This window comes from Antechinus flavipes, chromosome 4, assembly GCF_016432865.1.
Source record: "Antechinus flavipes isolate AdamAnt ecotype Samford, QLD, Australia chromosome 4, AdamAnt_v2, whole genome shotgun sequence".
NCBI classification, from domain to species: Eukaryota; Metazoa; Chordata; class Mammalia; order Dasyuromorphia; family Dasyuridae; genus Antechinus; species Antechinus flavipes.
The window spans coordinates 341,070,740-341,088,717 of record NC_067401.1 but is presented as its reverse complement, the minus strand read 5'-3'; the positions used below and the strand labels follow the sequence as shown (position 1 = coordinate 341,088,717).

Genomic DNA, 17,978 nt, shown 5'->3' with positions numbered 1-17,978 from the left:
GTTTTTATAATTTAGAATGCCCTTTTGTACTTTTCAAAATGACAATGAAAACACGGTTAAAAAATGGCAGAGTTCCTGTTTGTAAGATGTATAGGGCAGATTTATCAATTCTTCCTCCTAATCTTATTAGCAGGTAAATATTTCATGAACTTCAGTTGAAATATGATCTGTCTTCTTGATTAGACTGCAGTAGAATATGATTGCTGCTGTTTGTGATTCAGCAAGTTGTGTCAGGCATAAAATGACTTTCATCACCCTTGAAATGGTAATTCATTATAGAAAAGTGTTTGTTTAAATCTTGTTCAAGACTGCAGTTTAGTTTAAAATGTTTAAGTCCTTACATGAACTGATGCTAAGTGAAATGAGCAGAACCAGGAGATCATTATATACTTCAACAATGATACTGTATGAAGATGTATTTTGATGGAAGTGGATTTCTTTGACAAAGAGCTCTAATTCAGTTGTAACTGATCAATGATGGACAGAAGCAGCTACACTCAAAGAAAGAACACTAGGAAATGAATGTAAACTGTTTGCATTTTTGTTTTTCTTCCTGGGTTATTTCTACCTTCTGAATCCAATTCTCCCTATGCAACAAGAGAATTGTTCGATTCTGCACACATATATTGTATCTAGGATATACTGCAACATATATAGGACTGCTTGCCATCTGGGGGAGGGAGTGGAGAAAGGAAGGGGAAAAATAGGAATAGAAGTTAGTGCAAGGAATAATGTAAAAAAATTACCCTGGCATGGGTTCTGTCAATAAAAAGTTATTTTAAAAAAATGTTTAAGTCTTTTTTAATAGGTTTATATTCTTGACTTCCTAAAATACTGAAATTCAATACTAAATTTTCTAAGATGTTTATTTTTACTGAATAGATTGAATAGAATTATAATATGTTATAATAATTTCAGTGTATTTCATTTTATTTTATCCCATTGCATGTTAGTTGTGTATTTTCATAAATGAAAATACTATTTGGAAATTATATTGGAATTGGAAGTGGGAGAAAGCTAGACTCAAATTCCATCTCTGATACTGACTGACCATTGACTAATTTCTTTACTTACACAATGAAGATAATAATAGTAATTACAGAATTTACCTCAGAGTGTTTTGAGAATTAAATTAAATAATGTATTATGGTTCTTTGCAAACCTTAAGGACCTAAAAAATATCCATTATAACTAGTGCTATTGCTGTTGATACAACTCTATTACTACTGCTATTATTCTCACTGTCTCAGGAAAATTGCATGTTCATTTCTACTTTTGTGTCTTTAGTCATGTTCTTCATCTCATGACTGCATTGTCCTCTCTTCTTCTGAATTAAATCTTACTTACCTTTTAAAGCTAACACAAGTCTTATTTCTACCATGAATCCTTGCATAACCAAAAGAGAACTGACTATGTAGTTGGAAAACTAAGTTTAAATCTTGCCTCTTGAACTTATTACCTAGAGCCCCATGTTAATCTTACCTACATTTTAATTTGCTCAACTACAAAATGAGGGAATTAGAACAACTGGTCTCTATTGTCTCTTCAAGACCTAGAACTATTAATCTAGCACATTCAATTATTTCTGTATCCTTTAAATCAGTCACTCAATCAAGAATTATTTTTTGATCCATATTTTGAATCATAAAGAAGCATTTGGTCCACTCTACTCTTTATTTTCATTATGGTTTCTTGTGTGTTAGTTTGTCATCTCCTACTAGATCATAAGCTTCATAAAGTCAGTTATCCAGTCAACAAACATCTATTAAGCACCTACTTTATGTCAGGCACTGTTCTAAGTTCTGATGATACAAAATAAGGCCAAAAAATCATTCTGTACTCAAGGTAGTCTTTATAGTACATAGGACAGATTTTTAGAGATAGGTGGCTCAATAAAAATTTTTAAATAAAAAAATGCTTATCAGTTGAATACTGTCTTTCTCTTATTTTTAGACAAAAAGATCAGTGCAGATAAAATATATGGCCTGTGTCAGCTATTGTCATTTTAGCCCCGAGTCACTAATGGGATTCCTAAATTAGCCTTTGATTTAAACTAATGTCAGAATATTTATCTAGTACTTATCACAACTAGCCAATCATGGTATTATTTTTAATATTATCTTGCTAGCAAAATAATAGTTTAATCGTAGAATCACAGAAGTCATCTAATTCCTTGCCTCTAAGATAAATGTCTCATGAACAGTTTCTGACATGCATTTCTCTCAGATTTTCCTTAAAAATCTCCCAGAAAACAGAAAGGATATGATTTTATGGTCTTCTGCAGGACTAGTTTAATATGTCACTATCATATTAATTTATAGTACAGATATTTCTTTACACAAAGCAATTTAAAAATGCTTAAGGAAGATGTTGCTTGAGAGAACATGTTTTCATCATTATAATATGAGAAACATAAAAGAAACTTTGAATAAGGATGTGGATCAAAAAATGAAAATACAGAAATTGCAATCTTTATTCATGTGTTTCAATATAAAACATTGAAAGGCTGAAATGAGAATAATATCTATCTGAGATTTTATACTTCATAGTGACAAATTTCCATCAAGCCCTACCATGTCATGAGACTGAAGTGATTAAGCTTCTATCTGTAGTGGTCAACCTGGACTAGGTGGGAGTTGCGAGTATTTAGTGAATGCTACATTATTAATTAAAAAGCCAAGAGAAGCAGAAAAAGGCAGAAACAAAGGAGAAACACAATCCAAACATGAAATAAAATGAGATTTTAAGTAGACAGAAGAGGGGACAAACAATGGGAAAAGTGCAAGAGAAAATCCAAGAATAAAAAATTAAGAAGAAACCAGAAAATGGACTGGTCATGGAGTGTTGGCCAAAGGCCTTCTTTTGATCATGAGTGACATGTTTATGTTTTTTTTAATATCCTAATCTCCATTCCTATGTAAATTATTATAATCCAAAGTTTTGACTTAATGAACTATAGTTACTTAATGGTATCTTTATGTAGAATGAATATGCTAATCAATACAAGAATATATAAGCTCCATGAGAGCAGATATCTGTGTCTGTGTGTATGTGTGTGTGTGTGTGTGAGAGAGAGAGACAGACAAAGAGACAGAGACAGAGAGACAGAGAGAGAAAGAGAGAGAGAGAGAGAGAGAGAGAGAGAGAGAGAGAGAGAGAGAGAGAGAGAGCGTGTGATTTCTTTTGTATCATTTGTACTTTGCATGGCACTTTTTATATATTAGATAATGAATAAATGTTTATTGATTTGAAAGAGTGAAGGGAGGGTCCAAATAGAAGACAATATGACATCATACCATTACTTTACATATATTTTGCCTCATCTATAAATGGTGAGAATGGTTCTGGGTTGGACATGGAACAGAAGTGAATCATTGAGTTCAACAGAAGACTACTCAGTTGTAAAAGTAACTGTTAGAGGAAAATCTATGAAATAAAAGTACATTAGGCGAAGAATTAATGGGTAGTAGTAGTCTAGGAAGAATAAGAAAGAAGAAGAAAGAGAAGAAGGAGGAGAAGGAGAAGAAGGTTCAAAGAAACATAAAAAATAGCTAAACTATGTTGTTCAGAAGACACAGACAAGCAGAATACTTTTGTTATTATTATGTTAAATTTAATATACACAAATAAATATCAATTTCACTATTACATATACAATACCCTTCTGTTCATCTTTGTATTTTAAATTTTACATATTTGTTTCTATTTTTTAAGTTTATAATAAAATAGAAAATTGAATCAGAAAAGCAAAGTAAAGATTGAATTGTCAGTATTAACCTGTAACTTAAGAAATTTTGGTAGGATACAATTTCATGGGTAACTTCCAAATGATAATGACACCAAATTTTCTTTCCCCCTTTATGGCCTATAATAGCAGCTAAACTTGTAAGGTTTTTTTAGTCTGAAAAGAAACGTTGATCCTAGGATTAGGTTACGACTGTTCTGAGAATTCTGGTCAGGGTTTTGGGAATATATGAGTGTACTGTCTAGATAAGAGAACCATCTCTTATTGTAAGAAACAATGGGAAAATGTCATTTATAAAATACTTGAAAACTGCTAAAGCATTCAAAAAGCTTGAATAATGTGGTAGATTTGAGCTGTTTCCAAGATCTGGCTTGTCATCTCTTCAAGTTTCATTCTTGTCTGGATCAAATTTAAATGCCTTAAAGGTACAATATAATAAAAAATATTGAACCTACAGAAAGTCAGGGGTTAACAGAAGAGAATATCTACCCTTTCCTGTAACTGCATTTAATCATCCAAAGGTATGGCAATTCTGTTACTTTTTCCTTCCTGCTAACCCATGAAAACACTAAGGCTTCTAAAAGGAAATAGAGATTGCTAAATGAACCCCAAATACAAGTTGCTATTCAGAGTCAGAGATCAAAGTTCTTGGGTCCCATATAATAATAACAGATACCAAGTCAAAACTTATGTTTCCTGAACTATATTGATTACACAGTTATATGGTTTAAATCTGAGAATATGTTATTAAAACTCTAATCCTTATTGTAAAGAATTGTGAGACCCTATTTTTATGTTGGAAACTGGAATATTCTACTGGAAATGAAAAATTCTTCCCCCCTCTCTCATATATATATATATATATATTAGAGTGATATGGATGCCAGTAAAACATGTTCCCTAAAATTTAGTTTTATAGACCACATCAATAAACCCTTAAGATCACCAGGAATAAGAAAAAGTAGCTTATGTTCATTATGAGCATTTCATACTGAATCTAATTATGATTCCACAGAATTTATGTTTTATGGTTCAAAAATGCAGACCAGACTAGGATAACCCATCAATCATTATAATCAGCTATCACCATATATGCAAATTTATCCATCTCCTTTCTCCTTCCTCCATTTTCTCTGTTTCCCTCCTTCTCTCCACCAACTCTTTTGAATCAAAATATAGAATTTTCAGGTAAAGTGGTATAACAATAAATTTTGACAAGGATAGGAATTAATGTGATGTTGGCTGATGGCTGTATACATATACATGGAGAGATATACACATAAATATCTATATACACACATAACATATATTTTGGTCATGGGGCTGTGGCCATCATCTTGCATTCTGAAACACAGAAACACAGACAAAGTATGCTAGCAAGAAAACAAAATAGATTTTTAAAAACACTAGATTTGTAACTCTTTAAGCTTCGGGGAAAATAGGCATTATAAATTCTTGTATTTCATAAATAGCTAATAAGCTGCCATTTCCCCTATAAATGGTGCCTATAGGCCTGAAAAAGCAGAATTTCTTGATACAAAAAGGTTCTTTCTATACCATGGCATTATTTTACTTTGTTAGTTTTAATTTATATGAGAACATAGGCCTAAAGCTCCAATAATTTGAAAAAAAAATTAGCTTGAAAGAGGATGGCCTTGATTGGAAACTCAGTATATCAATAAATAGCAAAAATACTGTTTGTGCAAGTGACTTTATCACAAGTTCTATGACTACTAGTCAAGACTTGAAGTGATGGAAATTGCTTTTTTAGATTCAAAGAAGCCTCTGCTTCTGGGACTAAATGAGAAACATTTTGAAGTTTAAGTTGTTCTGCCAGAATTATTATTGTAGGGAATCATTAGATAAAATAATAACCCCACTCCAAGACCCTACAAAATATGATTAATCCTTTATAATATTGGAGGTACCTATTGAAAGATGGTTTCTACATCTTTATTCCTTAACAGCATAAATACTTCCCTAAGAACTTCATATTTTTTTAAAGTTGGTATTTTGGGGTTTGACAAATGTCATACACTGGCATAACTATTTGAGGGCTGGCATAACTATTTTGGTCTTGCTGAAAAAGATTTTTAGAATAAATCAAGATGTCACTAAAGGACGTCACTAATTCTCAACTTGGAGGTTTTGAAAAATATGGTTCATAAATTTCTGGAATGCCTCAAGGACAAATAACATGATGTATGGTAATATTGTGAAATCAAATTTAGAACTCTTTCTTTTAAACACTTCCATTCTGAATTTTTATCATACTGTAGATGTGCAACAGATTTAGTTTGATGAATATTGCTAGTTCTCATATTGTGGAGGAAGTGGTCATAGAAGATATCAGTCATGATAAAATAGTTATGACACATATTTGGGTCCCTATTTTTTATTATAAAAATAAAATGAGGTTTGTCTATATGTGCAAAGTTACTTATAGCAGTTCTTTTTGCTATAACAAAGTTATCTATGAATTGGGGAATGTCTGAAGACACTATCATATATGAGTATAATGGAATACTATTGTTTTGTAAAAAATGATGAAAAAGATGACTTCAGAGAAACGTTGGAAGATTTGTATAATTTGATGCAGAGAAAAAAAACAAAAAGGAAACAATAACAATAACAAACAATAAAAATTGTAAAGACAAATATTTTAAAAGATATAAGTACTTTGACGAAATCAATTGCCTACTACCTAGGCAACATATATAAAACATGATTTATGCCTCTTGAAAAAGATAGACTCAAATTGTCTAATGTGACACAGATTTTCAGACATATCCATTTGCTTTTCTTAAATATGAATATTTCTTGTAAAGATTCCATGCTGAATTTGATGGTAGACTGGAGAGGGAAAATGGAGCTAGGGATGAGATTTCCCCCATCCAAAAAGAAAGAAAGGTTATAGAAATATGTTTTTGAAATGAAGAATATATTGTCATGCAGTTGAAGATTTTTTTTTGATCTGACTAATTTGTATAAATTATCTTCTTAGGCCATTTCTATTCTGAGAGGGGGAAATGTCCTAGTTTAAGCTTAAAACTTTCAATGTGTATCCCATTATAATTTTATAATTTTTATTTAATTTTTTTCATAACCAGTGGAGAAGTGTCATTTAGTTTGACCATTGCACCAACCAAGATAATAATAACTACCATTTATATAATCCTTTAAGGTTTGCAAATAACTTTACATATGCTATTTTATTCTCACAACCCCTCATGGGAGGTAAGTGCTATTATTATCCCTATTTTAGAGATGAGGAAACTGACAGAATCAGAGTTTAAGGTACTTTCTCAGAATGATAGAGCTAGTAAATAGAAGTTGGTTTTAAACTCAAATCATCCTGATTTCAGTTACAGCACTTTATACACTGTACCACCCAGAGATCCCTATACAAAAACATGAAAATTAAATAAAACATTAATATTATTTAGTTCTTTTCTAGGGTACAATGCCATTTGGAATAATTTTATGCAGTTCATGACCATTTTATTTCCTTTCCCGAGGATACTTCCTACATTGGTGGATAAAGGTAGCATCTTAGAACTTTGGCTTTTGTTTTAAGACAATTTTATACCCTTGGTCTCTGATCTTGGCATCTTGACCATATCCATGCATATAAATTTAGGCCAGCAAGACTGCATAAGGAAAGAAGCAGTTGCATGAATCATTGTTCTGAAGCAATTCTCTCAACTAGATTAAGAAGAAATTGATATGTATATTTGAAATTTATATGACATGAACTTTTACAAAGCATTTTGCATGCATTATCTCAGTTGATTGAGATTATATCTAATCATAAGAGATTCTTGCTTCTTCCGGGTATTTACTACTAAAACTGTCAACATAACTGTTTATGTTAGCACAGCTAAACTGCAGAGGGCTGGACTGGATATGTTTAGTCATGTCTTGTCTGTGTCCTGGGGTACATATAATGCTAAGCAGTCAGTGGGCCTAGGAAGGTCTTCAGAACCTTAGATGGCTCCTACATGCCATAACAGTAATATAAAGCTTAAAATTATGACCTGGACTCTTAAAAGGAAGGAAGGTAGGGAAAGGGTATTAAGAAAATTAAGATTAAATATAATTTTACTTTCCTGCAAGAGAAGGTGATTTATATTCATGTTTCATGTTTCAATTTTTTTTATCAGAATATTTTCTGGTTATTTGTGTAATTCTTAGGAGTGAGTGGGGGTAATTAAAAGATTAAGAATTAGATGATTGTATTTAGTGGTGAAAAATAGAGCACTATTACTATTGAGTTAATATTTAATTTTATTAAAAGACTTGAAAGAAAAATTAAACAATTTTAAATGAAAATTGGAAAATTGAAAAAAGTAACTAAAAGAAACTTTAGGAAGAACAATTCAATATTTATATTTGGAAACTGGTAGTAAATTGCTTTTTAGTAGTTCTTTTCAATTGAAAAGTGGTTTTTAACAAATTATCTGCTGCTGAATAACAAAATAATGATGATATATTACATTGTAATACTTCTATATTATAAATATTGTGACAACAGTAAAATGAGGCAGAGTGGGGAAAAAGAGCACAATCTGTTCTTAAAGAAAGCTCTTATTGAATAGAAATGCTTGCAAAACCAGAAAGATATAATCAACCCCCCTCTTTTTTTTTTTTTTTTTTTTTTTTTTAGTTTTCCCAAATGTGAATTTTCCAAACTTGGTGTAATTATCTGTTTTTTAGGTTTGTGTTGCTTTCAAAGCAAAGCATTGATACTTCCAAAATATGTAAAAAATATATGCTAGGGTATTTATCCCGAAAAGAATGCTGTTTCTTTATTTAGCACATCTTATAATTCCTTCTAACAATTAAGTATGTAATCTATTATTTTCTGAATGTTAAAGGCAGATAAGCATATTAAACTTTTAATTTTATATTTTAAAGATGCCTGGTATGGAGACATATACACAGTAATCCAAGGTATTAGGGGAATGAGGTTAGTGGATGTCCTAAATTTTGGAATTTTGAACTGCCATCAATCAACCTGATCATGTATTTGTGCTATATATTATAATATGCCAAAGTGTGGAGGAGACAACTACTAAAATGCCTAAGTCAGAGCAAACTGGCTCACCCTGGAAATGGTGCAGGTAAAACTCCCATATTGATTAGCTTGATTACATTGATTAGAACATTAGTATGAACCTTATGATTAGCTCATGATATTCATAGTCTAAGTGACAAAAGGATACCCAGTCTTAAAAAAAAAATGTAATGAAGCAAAATTAGGTACTTTTAAAAATTAGCTCTAGATTGATAATGAAATAGAATTGTTAACTAAAGTTACTGATTCATTGCCAGTTGGCTACTATTAAGCTATCTAAAAGATATTACTAGATTGAATTTAAGCTTAATCTTTTCCCCTGTCTATTCTGATTCATTTGGCAGTTGACCACAAAAATCAATACATTAATTGCCCATAGGTTGTTTTTTTTTTTTCCTTCTGAAATGACTAGCCAAAGGGAACATAGCCCTCAACTTCTCTTTCGTAAATGGAGCATTTCCAAAATGTCTATCTCCAAGTGATTGTGATAGGAAAGCATGAAATGTTCTCATTATGATGACTCCAAATACATTTTTAAGTCTGTGAACGTATGCTGCCCTTGCCAAACTTGGTTGATTTGAGGTCCTAAGAATTGGAAATGATGAGAGTCGAAGGGGTCTGTGAATTTTTTTTAAAATGAAGTTCATATTTAAATTGAAATTAACATCAGTTCTCATGAACTTTAACTTTCTAAATACAGTAAGAATATAGCTGTCAAGATATTAGTTCTAAAGAAACAGTGAAAAAGTTGTCTCATTTGTTGTTCAAAGAAAAAAAAACTAATTTTATCATTGCTCAGTAGTCCTTGTTAAATGAAATTGTCACACAAATCAACATGTTTGTTGTTGTTTTTATTATTATTATAAACGGTATACTGGATGCAGAGTTGGTCTGCAAACCAGGAAGACCTGGTTTCAAATCCTGCCTTTGACACATAATTAGCTTAGTAGCTCTTGGCAAGTCTAGTTTTCCAAGACTGACTCTGTTCTTGTCAATCCTCTCAGATTATAAATTGTAGAAAAGGTATTGATTTGCATTGTAGAAAAAAGTTTTCTGTTACAATAGGTTGAAAAAATGTTCCAATGAATTGACAAGTAATGGCCTAAGCCAATGAAAAAGAGGAAATCGTGATTCTTTGAGAAAACAAAGAAAAAAGGAAAAGGAATAATGTTTTACCTTTGTCAGGGGTGCTAGAAAATAATTACACAGAAGTTTTTTTTTTCTTTTTCTATTTCTTGTTCTATTCTTTTTTAATAAAGCTTTTTATTTTCAAAATATATGCATAGTTTTCAAATTTCACCCTTGCAAAATCTTGTGTTCCAAATTTTTTTCTTCCTTCCTTCCCTGTACTCCCTCACCTAGATGGCAAGCAATTTAATATATGTTGAACATGTGAAGTTCTTCTATACATATATTTCCATAATTATCATACTGCACAAGAAAAATCATCTCAAAAAGGGAAAAAAATTAGAAAGAAAACAAACTGTGAGCATACAATAATAAAAAAGTGAAAATACTATGTTGTGATCCACACTCAGGCTCCACAGTTCTCTCTCTGGGTGCAAATGACTCTCCATCACAAGACTATTGAAACTGGCTTGAGTCACTTCACCACTGTAAAGAGCCATATCCATCAAAACTGTTCACCATATAATCTTGTTGCTGTGTACCATGTTCTCTTGGCTCTATTCATGAAGTAATTTTGTTTTTTTTCTGAGGCAATTGGGATTAAGTGACTTACCCAAGGTCACACAGCTAGGAAATGTTAAGTGTCTGAAGTCAGATTTGAACTTAGGTCCTCCTGACTTCAGGGCAGGTGCTCTATCCATTATATTACTTAGCTGCCCCATGAAGTAATTTTTTAAACAAGGAATGAGGTAACAACAGTTTTAGATAATCAGAAGCAAAATTCAAACACATCTTCAATCTTATTGAACACAAAGAAAGCTATTTACAATATTAAATGGTGTTATCATCAAAATGTCCAGACCATTGAAACATAGAATTGACTTTATTCAGCTACTGTCTTTTGCCACAACCTGGAGTTTATGAATTTCATAAATGAAAATTAGTTTGACAATTTGCTAAAGGTATAGAATAGTCTATACATAGGCTTTTCTTTCTACTCACTATATCTTATTCTTAGATTTTTTTTTTTAAGCATACATTTGTGACTGCTGTTGGATGATGCTTTATAAACTAGCTTTGACCCAGGGTTTTCCCCTGAATTCTATCTGTGGAGAAGTCCAGCTACAACTAAAGCTTTCATGTGAGTTTCTGTGAAGGGAGGGATGAATTGAGCTGGATAATGATTCTCACTAATGCCTGACTTGGGTATTGCCCACCTACAGTTAATGAGGGGATGGATGAGAAACAAATTGCAGTATGTAAGACAGTTTTGTGACTGTCTCAAACTATGAGCCTGAATCATAATCAATGAGTGTTCACTTTCATTTTCAGCATTAAAATGAACTTAATATAAGGTGGTAATATCATTATCTATCATATCTCTTTGAACAATATTTGTTTTTTGAATTGTCTTTAGTACTAATTTCAAAATTTTATTTAATACTTTTCTCAGTTATGTTTAAATTTTTTTATACAGTTTTTTAAAAAATATATTTTTGAGTTTCAGATTCTCTCCCTTATCTTCATTCTCTGCCCTATTAAGAAACCACATGTGAAGTTACACAAAACATTTCATGAAAGTCATGTTGTGAAAGAAAACATAGATCTTCCATCCTAATTTTAAAACACCCTGCAGATAAATAAAATTGAGAGAGAAACAAACACAGAAAGACAAAGAGACAAAGAGAGAAACAGAGAGACAAAGAAATAGAGACAGAGACACAGAGAGAGAATGCTTCAATTTGTAATTAGATACTATCAGTTTGTCCTATAGATATGGATAGAATTTTTAATTATAAGTTCTTCAGAGTAGTCATGAATCATTATATTGCTGGGAATAGCAAAATTATTTATAGCTGGTCATCCCCGGAGAGCGCTATTTTGTTATTACTTTGTATAGAGCACATTTCATTTTGCTTCAGTTCATGGAGGATTTTCTAGGATTTTTTTTTTCTTCCTAAGAGCATCCTGCTCATCCTTTCCCTAGAACAATAATATTGTATGACGATCACATACTACATTTTATTCAGTCATTCCCAAATTGATGGACATTCCCATTATTTCCATTTTTTTTTCCTGAAAAGAAAGCTGCTATAATTATTTTTGTATGTATAGATCCTTTTCCTTTTTAGGAAATAATCTCTTTTGATATTCATGCCTTGTAGTAGTATTATTAGGTCAAATAGCACTTTGAATATAAATCATATCTTTTGATCTTTATCAATCAGGCCATGAATCTTATTTATTTATTTATTTATAAGCTTAACTCAGTTCCTTCTATGTTTGAGAAATAAGGCCTTATCAGGGAAACTTGCTTCAAAATTCTTTTTGCAATCATTAGTGCTAACTTCCCCTTTTTCTCTCTTTCCTTTCACTTTGTCTATCTTCTAAAGTATTTTGCTACTGAACCCAATATGTCCTCTCATTTATTACCTCCCCTTTCCCATATCCAATTCCCTATCTACTTTCCTGCAGGGTAAAATAAATTTCTCTATCCATATTGATTGTGTATGTTATTTCCTTTTTGAGCCAATTTTGATGAGAGTAATGTTCACTCACTTATCCTCTCCTCACCCTCTTTTCCTCCACTGTAAAAGCTTTTCCTTGCCTCTGTTTTATAGCAAATAATTTACACTTCTCCCTTTCCCTTTCTCCCAATATAGTTCTTTCTCACCCTTTAATTTCACCTTTTTAAAGATATTATTCCTTCATATCCAACTCACACCTGTGTCCTCTATATATCTAACTGTCATAATTATGAGAAAATTCTAATGAGTTAAAAGTATCATCCTTCCATGTAGTAATGTAAATAAATAAACCTTATTAAGTCCCTTATGATTTCACTTTCCTAATTACTTCCTTATGTTTCTCCTGAGTCTTGTATTTGAAAATCAAATTTTTCATTAGCTCATCAGAAATGCTTAAAAATCCCCCATTTCATTGAATTTCTATCTTTTCCCTTGAAGGATTATGCTTTTTGCTTGGTAGGTAGTTCTTGGTTGTAATCCTAGCTCCATTGCTCTCTGGAATATTTTATTCTAAGCCCTTTGCTCCTTTAAGGTGGAAGTTACTAAATCTTGTGTTGTCCTGATTGTGGCTCTCCTATGGTTTAATTGTTTCTTTATGGATGTTTGCAGTATTTCCTCCTTGACTTGGTAATTCTGGAATTTGGCAATAATATTCCAGGGAATTTTTATTTTTGAATCTCTTTCAGGAAGTGATCAATGGATTCTTTCAATTTCTATTTTATCCTCTGGTTCTAGAACATTAGGACAGTTTTTCTTCATAATTTTTTGAAAGATGATGTCCAAACTAATCCACTGTTGGTGGAATTGTGAACTGTTATTACCATTCTGTAGAGCAATCTAGAATTATGCCCAAAGGTCTATCAAGCTGTGCATACCCTTTGATCAGCATTGTCTCTACTAGGTCTATATCCCAAAGGTATAAAAAAAGGAAAAAAAAATGTGGCAGCCCTGTTTGTAGTGGCTAGAAGCTGGAAAATGAATGGATGCCCATCAATTGGAGAATGGTTGAGTAAATTCTGGTATATGAACGTTATGGAATATTATTGTTCTGTAAGGAATGACCAGCAGGATGAATACAGAGAGGACTGGTGAGACTTACATGAACTGATGCTAAGTGAAATGAGCAGAACCAGGAGATCATTATATACCTCAACAATGATACTGTTTGAGGATGTATTCTGATGGAAGTGGATCTCTTCAATAAAGAGAGCTAATTTAGTTTCAATTGATCAAAGATGGGCAGAAGCAGCTACACCCAAAGAAAGAACACTGGGAGATGAATATAAACTGCTTGCATTCTCGTTTTTCTTCCCGGATTATTTATACCTTCTGAATTCAATTCTCCCTCTGCAACAAGAAAACTGTTCGGTTCTGCACACGTATATTGTATCTAGGATATACTGTAACCTATTCAACATGTGAAGTATTGCTTGCCATCTGGGGGAGGGGGTGGAGAGAGGGAGGGGAAAAATTGGAACAGAAGTGAATGCAAGGGATAATGTTGTAAAAAATTACCCTGGCATGAGTTTTATTAATAAAAAGTTAATTTAAAAAAAAGGGAAAAAAAAAACCATTGTGCAAAAATGTTTGTAGCAGCTCTTTTTGAAGTAGCAAAAAACTGAGTGGATGCCCATAAGCTGGGGGATGGCTGAATAAGTTATGATATACGGATGTAATGGGATATTATTGTCCTAGAAGAAACTATGAGAAGGCTTATTTCTGAAAAAGCCTGAAAAGACTTATATTCACTGATGCTAAGTGAAGAGAGTAGAACCAAGAGAATGTTATACACAGCAACAACAAAATTATGTGATGATCACCTGTGATAGACTTGGCTCTTTTCAACAATGAGGTAATTCTTATGGTGGGAAGAGACATCTTTATCCAGAGAAAGCATTATGGAGACTGAATATGGATCACTGCATAGTAATTTCACCCATTGTGTTGTTTGCTTTCTCATTTTCCCCCTTTTGATCTGATTGTTCTTGTACTGCATGATAAATGTGGAAATATGTTTAGAAGAACTGAACATGTTGAATCTATATTGGATTACTTGCTGTCTAGGAGAGGGGAAAGAAGGGGAGTGAGGGATAAAAATTTGGTTCACAAGATTTTGCAAGGGTGAATGTTGAAAACGATCTTTGCATGTATTTGGAAATATAAAAAAAGCTATTATTATTTTTAAAATAAAAATAAATGTGCAAAAAAAAAGAGATATGATGTTCAGGATCTCTTTTGATTGTGACATTTTAAACATGATTGTGATCTATTTTCCAGGTCAGGTTTTTTCCAGTGAGATATTTTACATTATTTTTTCATTTTTTGGTTTTGCTTTATTGTACCTTGGTTTCTCACAAAGTCATTAGCTTCCACTTGCTCAATTCTAATTTTTAAGGAAATATTTTCCTCTATGAGCTTTTGTATTTCCTTTTTCAACTGACCAATTTTAAGACATTCTTCTCATTAGTTTTTTTGGGGGAAGGTGGTGTTGCATCACTCTCAATTCTTTGCCTAATTTTTCCTCTCTCTCTTATGTGATTTTCAAAGTCCTTTTTCAACTCTTCCATGGCCTGACTCTGTGGTGAGCTTTTTCTTCTCAAAAAGCAGCCAGGTGATAAAAGTTCAGATCTTTTATTATCCCAATATAGCCCGATTAGCTTAGAGTTCTATCTCTCTGCTTGGTTCCAAGAGCTCTCTCCGAATGTCACCAAATCCAAAGGTCTGGTCCTTCAGCCTCTGCCTCTGCTGTCTTCAGCCTCCAGCCAGCTCCAGTCTTCATGTCATTCCGGTGAAATCTCGACTTGTAGCGTCTTCCTCTCCCGCCCTTCTTCAACTGGCCCATTGGCCTATTTATGCTCCTTCCAGAGAGAGGGATTATGGGTTTTCTCCCATAGTGCTCTCTGGCCCAAAGAGCAAGGGAGGTATGAACTCATTGAACTCCAATGAGTAAAGGTGTGAACACAAGCCTTGTATTGATTAGTTCTACTTAGTACCTAGTTTCAGGTTCTGGCCAAAACATCTTCTTGTAAGATTAGATCAACTCTAATTAGTTAGTAGTTAGTAAGGATTCCAACATCTCCCCCTTTCTTTTGTTTTAAAACATAGGGGGTTTCTGAGGGGGTACACATAAATCCATCAATATGGGCCAGAACTTTGTAACCGATATACATGGTATACATAAATCCATCAATATGGGAGGCATTATACATAATTTACATAAGCACATAGCAATATAACACAGGCTAGTAGTAATGTAACAACATAAATCAACCTGAAAATTTACACATGTCCATAAGTCCTAGAAATAGTCCATAAGCAATCCATTGTCCATTAGTTCATGTGCCAGGAATCTAATAATTCCTGTAAGCTCTGAAGTACTGCAAAAAGTCTCATCAACAATTTTTCATCTCAGGGAACACAATGATTTCTGAAGATTTTAAGAGTCCTTTTGACAGTCTCATTGTCAGCCATCTGATTCTTTCTTCATCTGTGGAAATATAAGCAGATCCTCTTCCCCAAGCAGTTAATCTAATTCCCTTCTATTTACCAAGTTTGGGATTTCTCCTCATCATCTGGTAATTACATTGGAGTTGTTTGCATTGGATATTGTCTTGTTGTCTTAAAAGGCCTGTATTCTTCCCAACTGTAATCCTGATTGCTTTTCTGTTGGTTGATGACATCAGGGTTCTGAATTTCTAAAGTCTCTCTGGGTGTAACCTCAGCTGCTATCATGCCCCACCTGTCCTTTGATTGATACTTTAGAGCTGGGCCCTGCCTCTCATTCCTCTGGATCAATATACATTTAGAGGCCCAGTGAAAGCCTCCGTTACATTTTGGACATGGGGTTTTGGGTTTTCTCTCACCCTGTCTTCTCACTCTATCTCCATATCTACAATGAGCTCTCAAATGTCCAATTTTTCCGCACTGAAAACATCGATGAGTTTCTCTAGAATTCCTCTGCCAAGAAGGACCTTGTCTTTCCATGTTCATCATAGTCTGGGCATAATAAGCATTTGTGCCCACTGTGGCACAGCGTCTAATGATTTCTTCTAAAGGAGCATTTTTGTCTAGCCCCCATATAATTCTCTTGCAAATCTCATTGGCATTTTCCTTAGCCAAATGTCTAGTCATTATTTCTGTTGCTGCATTGTCTCCAATGGTTCTTATTACAGCTGTTTGTAAACGTCCTACAAAATCTGCAAAAGGTTCATTGGGACCTTGCTCTATTTTTGTGAAAGCATTATTTCCATCTTTCTGTCCAGGGAGAGAATTCCAAGCTTTTATTGCAGCCTTAGAAATTTGCTCATATACTGTTATGGGATAATAAATCTGTTCTGAATTCTCTGCATACTGACCTTCTCCAGTTAGTTGGTCAAAAGTGATTTGTACAACAGCTCCTGTTTGCCTATTGTGTTGGGCTTGAATCCTACATAATTCATGAAACTCTGAAAGCCACAATAAATTTTGTCCCGGTTCTAGACAAGTTTTCACTATGGATTTCCAGTCATTCGGGGTTAGGATTTCATAAGACAAATTATCTAGTAACATCTTCACATAAGATGATGTAGCCCCATAAAGAGTGCAACCCTTTTTCAAATCTTTAATTTTTCCCAAATTAAAAGGAGTGTATTTTCTCTCTTTTTGACCTGAGGAGTTGAGCTCTTCAATCACAGGATATGCATTTATAAAATCAGATATATCTTCTCCTTCATTTTTTGCCTTAATTAATGCTTTTTCTAATCTTGTCAAATTCTGCTTTGACAGGAGAAGCTGACTGTGTTTCTGTCTCTCTCCCTCCCCCTTGTTCTACCCATGAAGGGTTAATTGCGGGGGGAGGGTCATGAGATGTGGAATCACCTAATTCCTCCTTCTGTGAAGTATCATACTCAGAACTGTAATTAACTCCATTCTCATCTGATTCGTCCTCCTTTTCACCTAGTAAAGTTGGCACTTCCTCCTGTACTTTCCTTTTCATCATTCTATCACTTAAATAACTTCTTATAGCCAATTGTATTACATTATATGTATTAATTATTGAGTTAGGCCCATTTTTATCATAGAATTGACAAAGATCCTCTCCAACCAATTTCCATTCATTTAGATCTAATTCCTTATCAAGAGAGAAACAAGGACATATGTCCTTTACAGTTTGTAAAAGTTCAGTGATTTGCTGTAAACTTATAATTAAACCTTGGCTTTCCATAACTTTGACAATGCTCTCTAAACATTTTCCTTGAACAGAAACAGACTGTTTTCTAAATATCTGTCCCATCTTAGATGAAATTCTACTTTAACTCTTCTAACAAAATTTCTTTGTTGCACTCACCCTAATTTCTGGGTTGAAGAGTCTTTTCCACTGGATCAGGATCAGAGGCTTTTCCACTTGAATCAGGATCGTAGCTTTTCCACTGAAATCCACTGAGGGGTCTGTTAGTCCCACGTTCAGGGCGCCAAAATGTGGTGAGCTTTTTCTTCTCAAAAAGCAGCCAGGTGATAAAAG

General features: G+C 33.2%; 1 protein-coding gene across 1 annotated transcript in view; it reads left to right on the top strand.

The window, feature by feature from the left end:
• Positions 1-17,978, top strand: part of SYNE1 (spectrin repeat containing nuclear envelope protein 1) — a 593,997-nt gene that overhangs the window by 115,120 nt on the left and 460,899 nt on the right. The gene's annotated exons all lie outside the window — the stretch shown is intronic.